Source organism: Nerophis ophidion, unplaced genomic scaffold, assembly GCF_033978795.1.
Source record: "Nerophis ophidion isolate RoL-2023_Sa unplaced genomic scaffold, RoL_Noph_v1.0 HiC_scaffold_39, whole genome shotgun sequence".
NCBI lineage: Eukaryota > Metazoa > Chordata > Actinopteri > Syngnathiformes > Syngnathidae > Nerophis > Nerophis ophidion.
The window spans coordinates 166,291-174,224 of NW_026906961.1; positions in this window are offsets into that span (position 1 = coordinate 166,291).

Below are 7,934 nucleotides of genomic sequence, written 5' to 3' on the forward strand. Positions count from 1 at the left end.
ACTAAATATGTATTTAATATCCATACACTTAACATGTATTTAATATTTATACACGAAACATGTATTTAATATTTATACACTAAACATGTATTTAATATTCATACATTAAAAATGTATTTAATATTCATACACTAAACATGTATTTAATATTCATACATTAAACATGTATTTAATATTTATACACTAAACATGTATTTAATATTCATATTTAAACATGTATTTAATATTCATACACTAAACATGTAGTTATTATTTATACACTAAACATGTATTTAATATTTATACACTAAACATGTATTTAATATTTTTACACTAAACGTGTATTTAATATTTATACACTAAAAGTGTATTTAATATTTATACACTAAAGATGTATTTAATATTAATACACTAAACATGTAGTTATTATTCATACACTAAACATGTATTTAATATTAATACACTAAACATGTATTTAATATTTATACACTAAACATGTATTTAATATTAATACAAAAACATGTATTTAATTTTAATAAACTAAATATATATTCAATATTAATACACTAAACATGTATTTAATATTAATACACTAAACATGTATTTAATAATTATACACTAAAATGGAATTTAATAATAGACTAAACATGTATTTAATATTTTCACACTAAACTTGTATTTAATATTCATACACTAAACATGTATTTAATATTCATACACTAAACATGTAGTTATTATTCATACACTAAACATGTATTTAATATTAATACACTAAACATGTAGTTATTATTCATACACTAAACATGTATTTGATATTAATACACTAAACATGTATTTAATATTTATAAACTAACCATGTATTTAATATTTATACACTAAACATGTATTTAATATGAATACAAAAACATGTATTTAATTTTAATAAACTGAATATAAATTAAATATTAATACACTAAACATGTATTTAATATTCATAAACTAAACAATATTTATATACTAAACATGTATTTAATATTCGTACACTAAACATGTAGTTATTATTCATACACTAAACATGTATTTCATATTAATACACTAAACCTGTATTTAATATTTATACACTAAACATGTAGTTATTATTCATACACTAAACATGTATTTAATATTAATACAGTAAACATGTATTTAATATTTATAAACTAAACATGTATTTAATATATATACACTAAACATGTATTTAATATTAAAACAAAAAAATTTATTTAATTTTAATAAACTAAATATAAATTTAATATTAATACACTAAACATGTATTTAATATTCATAAACTAAACCATATTTATACACTAAACATGTATTTAATATTCATACACTAAACATGTAGTTATTATTCATACACTAAACATGTATTTAATATTAATACACTAAACCTGTATTTAATATTTATACACTAAACATGTATTTAATATTAATACACTAAACATGTATTTAATATTCATACACTAAACATGTATTTAATATTTATACACTAAATATGTATTTATTATATATCCACTAGACATGTATTTAATATTCATAAACTAAACATGTATTTAATATTCATACACTAAACTTGTATGAATATTCATACACTAAACATGTATTTAATATTAATACAAAAACATGTATTTAAGTTTAAGAAACTAAACATATATTTAATATTAATACACTAAACATGTATTTAATATGTATACAGTAAACATGTATTGAATATTCATACACTAAACATGTATTTAATATTCATACACTAAACATGTATTTAATATTCATACACTAAACATGTATTTAATATTCATACACTAAACATGTATTTAATATTAATACACTAAACATGTATTTAATATTTATACACTAAACATGTATTTAATATTAATACAAAAACATGTATTTAATTTTAATAAACTAAACATATATTTAATATTCATACACTAAACATGTATTTAATATTAATACACTAAACATGTATTTAATACTAATACAAAAACATGTATTTAATTTTAATACACTAAACATATATTTAATATTATTACACTAAACATGTATTTAATATTTATACACTAAGCATGTATTTAATATTCATACACTAAACATTTAGTTATTATTTATACACTAAACATATATTTAATATTAATACACTAAACATGTATTTAATATTAATACAATAAACATGTATTTAATATTAATACACTAAACATGTATTTAATATTTATACACTAATCATCTATTTAATATTAATACTCTAATCATGTATTTAATATTTAGACACTAAGCATGTATTTAATATTCATACACTAAACATTTAGTTATTATTTATACATTAAACATGTATTTAATATTCATACACTAAACATGTATTTAATATTCATACATTAAACATGTATTTAATATTCATACACTAAACATGTATTTAATATTCATACACGAAACTTGTATTTAATATTTATACACTACACTTGTATTTAATATTCATACACTAAACATGTATTTAATATTAATACACTGATTATGTATTTAATAATCATATACTAAACGTATATGTAATTATACACTGATCATATATTTAATTTTCATACAGTAAACATGTATTTAATTTTAATAAACTAAATATAAATTTAATATTAATACACTAAACATGTATTTAATATTCATAAACTAAACAATATTTATACACTAAACATGTATTTAATATTCATACACTAAACATGTAGTTATTATTCATACACTAAACATGTATTTAATATTGATACACTAAACCTGTATTTAATATTTATACACTAAACATGTAGTTATTATTCATACACTAAACATGTATTTAATATTAATACACTAAACATGTATTTAATATTTATAAACTAAACATGTATTTAATATTTATACACTAAACATGTATTTAATATTAATACAAAAACATGTATTTAATTTTAATAAACTAAATATAAATTTAATATTAATACACTAAACATGTATTTAATATTCATAAACTAAACAATATTTATACACTAAACATGTATTTAATATTCATACACTAAATATGTAGTTAATATTAATACACTAAACCTGTATTTCATATTTATACACTAAACATGTATTTAATATTAATACACTAAACATGTATTTAATATTCATACACTAAACATGTATTTAATATTAATACACTAAATATGTATTTATTATTTATCCACTAAACATGTATTTAATATTCATAAACTAAACATGTATTTAATATTCATAAACTAAACATGTATTTAATATTCATACACTAAACGTGTATTTAATATTCATACACTAAACATGTATTTAATATTAATACAAAAACATGTATTTAAGTTTAATAAACTAAACATATATTTAATATTAATACACCAAAAATGTATTTAATATGTATACAGTAAACATGTATTGAATATTCATACACTAAACATGTATTTAATATTCATACACTAAACATGTATTTAATATTAATACACTAAACATGTATTTAATATTTATACACTAAACATATATTTAACATTTATACACTAAACATGAATTTAATATTAATACACTAAACATGTATTTGAGATTTATACACTTAACATGTATTTAATATTAATACAAAAACATGTATTTAATTTTAATAAACTAAACATATATTTAATATTATCACACTAAACATGTATTTAATATTTATACACTAAACATGTATTTAATATTCATACACTAAACATTTAGTTATTATTCATACACTAAACATGTATTTAATATTAATACACTAAACATGTATTTAATATTAATACACTAAACATGTATTTAATATTTATACACTAATCATGTATTTAATATTAATACTCTAATCATGTATTTAATATTTACACACGAAACATGTATTTAATATTTATACACTAAACATGTATTTAATATTCATACATTAAACATGTATTTAATATTCATACACTAAACATGTATTTAATATTCATACATTAAACATGTATTTAATATTCATACACTAAACATGTATTTAATATTCATACACGAAACTTGTATTTAATATTCATACATTAAACATGTATTTAATATTTATACACTAAACATGTATTTAATATTCATACAATAAACATGCAGTTATTATTCTTACACTTAATATGTATTTAATATTAATACAAAAACATGTATTTAATTTTAATACACTAAACATATATTTAATATTAATACACTAAACATGTATTTAACATTCATACACTAAACATGTATTTAACATTTATACACTAAACATGTTTTTAATATTTATACACTAAACATGTATTTAATATTTTTACACTAAAAGTGTATTTAATATTTATACACTAAAAGTGTATTTAATATTTATACACTAAAGATGTATTTAATATTAATACACTAAACATGTAGTTATTATTCATACACTAAACATGTATTTAATATTAATACACTAAACATGTATTTAATATTTATACACTAAACATGTATTTAATATTAATACAAAAACATGTATTTAATTTTAATAAACTAAAAATATATTCAATATTAATACACTAAACATGTATTTAATATTAATACACTAAACATGTATTTAATAATTATACACTAAAATGGAATTTAATAATAGACTAAACATGTATTTAATATTTTCACACTAAACTTGTATTTAATATTCATACACTAAACATGTATTTAATATTCATACACTAAACATGTAGTTATTATTCATACACTAAACATGTATTTAATATTAATACACTAAACATGTAGTTATTATTCATACACTAAACATGTATTTGATATTAATACACTAAACATGTATTTAATATTTATAAACTAACCATGTATTTAATATTTATACACTAAACATGTATTTAATATGAATACAAAAACATGTATTTAATTTTAATAAACTGAATATAAATTAAATATTAATACACTAAACATGTATTTAATATTCATAAACTAAACAATATTTATATACTAAACATGTATTTAATATTCATACACTAAACATGTAGTTATTATTCATACACTAAACATGTATTTAATATTAAAACAAAAAAAATTATTTAATTTTAATAAACTAAATATAAATTTAATATTAATACACTAAACATGTATTTAATATTCATAAACTAAACAATATTTATACACTAAACATGTATTTAATATTCATACACTAAACATGTAGTTATTATTCATACACTAAACATGTATTTAATATTAATACACTAAACCTGTATTTAATATTTATACACTAAACATGTATTTAATATGAATACACTAAACATGTATTTAATATTCATACACTAAACATGTATTTAATATTTATACACTAAATATGTATTTATTATATATCCACTAGACATGTATTTAATATTCATAAACTAAACATGTATTTAATATTCATACACTAAACGTGTATTTAATATTCATACACTAAACATGTATTTAATATTAATACAAAAACATGTATTTAAGTTTAATAAACTAAACATATATTTAATATTAATACACTAAACATGTATTTAATATGTATACAGTAAACATGTATTGAATATTCATACACTAAACATGTATTTAATATTCATACACTAAACATGTATTTAATATTCATACACTAAACATGTATTTAATATTCATACACTAAACATGTATTTAATATTTATACACTAAACATGTATTTAATATTAATACAAAAACATGTATTTAATTTTAATAAACTAAACATATATTTAATATTCATACACTAAACATGTATTTAATATTCATACACTAAACATGTATTTAATATTTATACACTAAACATGTAATTAATATTCATACACTAAACATGTATTTAATATTAATACACTGAAAATGTATTAAATAATCATATACACAACATATATGTAATTATATACTAATCATATATTTAATATTCATACAGTAAACATGTATTTATTATCCTCTAAATAAGGCACACTTGGAAATAATGAATTTCTTTATGTGTGCAGTTGCGGCAGAAGTCCACAGGAGGGCGCACGTTCCCTCTTAATAAGTCCAGTCCTCTCTGTCTCTCTCTCTCTCTGTTTCCTTTTTTTTGTTTCTTTTATTTTTTTTTTACATACGTTTGGTTTCTCATACACTTATATTTATACACTAAACATGTATTTAATATTAATACACTAAACATGTATTTAATATTTATACACTAAACATGTATTTAATATTTATACACTAAACATGTATTTAATATTAATACACTAAACATGTATTTAATATTTATACACTAAACATGTATTTAATATTAATACACTCAATATGTATTTATTATATATCCACTAAACATGTATTTAATATTCATACACTAAACATGTATTTAATATTAATACACTAAACATGTATTTAATATTAATACAAAAACATGTATTTAAATGTAATAAACTAAATATATATTTAATATTAATACACTAAACATGTATTTAATATTCATAAACTAAACATGTATTTAACATTTATACACTAAACATGTATTTAACATTTATACACTAAACATGTATTTAATATTAATACACTCAATATGTATTTATTATATATCCACTAAACATGTATTTAATATTCATAAACTAAACATGTATTTAATATTCATACACTAAACGTGTATTTAATATTCATACACTAAACATGTATTTAATATTAATACAAAAACATGTATTTAAGTTTAATAAACTAAACATATATTTAATATTAATACACTAAACATGTATTTAATATTTATACAGTAAACATGTATTTAATATTCATAAACTAAACATGTATTTAACATTTATACACTAAACATGTATTTAATATTCATACACTAAACATGTATTTAATATTCATACACTAAACATGTATTTAATATTCATACACTAAACATGTATTTAATATTTATACACTAAACATGTATTTAATATTAATACAAAAACATGTATTTAATTTTAATAAACTAAACATATATTTAATATTCATACACTAAACATGTATTTAATATTAATACACTAAACATGTATTTAATACTAATACAAAAACATGTATTTAATTTTAATACACTAAACATATATTTAATATTATTACACTAAACATGTATTTAATATTTATACACTAAGCATGTATTTAATATTCATACACTAAACATTTAGTTATTATTTATACACTAAACATATATTTAATATTAATACACTAAACATGTATTTAATATTAATACAATAAACATGTATTTAATATTAATACACTAAACATGTATTTAATATTTATACACTAATCATCTATTTAATATTAATACTCTAATCATGTATTTAATATTTAGACACTAAGCATGTATTTAATATTCATACACTAAACATTTAGTTATTATTTATACATTAAACATGTATTTAATATTCATACACTAAACATGTATTTAATATTCATACATTAAACATGTATTTAATATTCATACACTAAACATGTATTTAATATTCATACACGAAACTTGTATTTAATATTTATACACTACACTTGTATTTAATATTCATACACTAAACATGTATTTAATATTAATACACTGATTATGTATTTAATAATCATATACTAAACGTATATGTAATTATACACTGATCATATATTTAATTTTCATACAGTAAACATGTATTTAATTTTAATAAACTAAATATAAATTTAATATTAATACACTAAACATGTATTTAATATTCATACACTAAACATGTAGTTATTATTCATACACTAAACATGTATTTAATATTGATACACTAAACCTGTATTTAATATTTATACACTAAACATGTAGTTATTATTCATACACTAAACATGTATTTAATATTAATACACTAAACATGTATTTAATATTTATAAACTAAACATGTATTTAATATTTATACACTAAACATGTATTTAATATTAATACAAAAACATGTATTTAATTTTAATAAACTAAA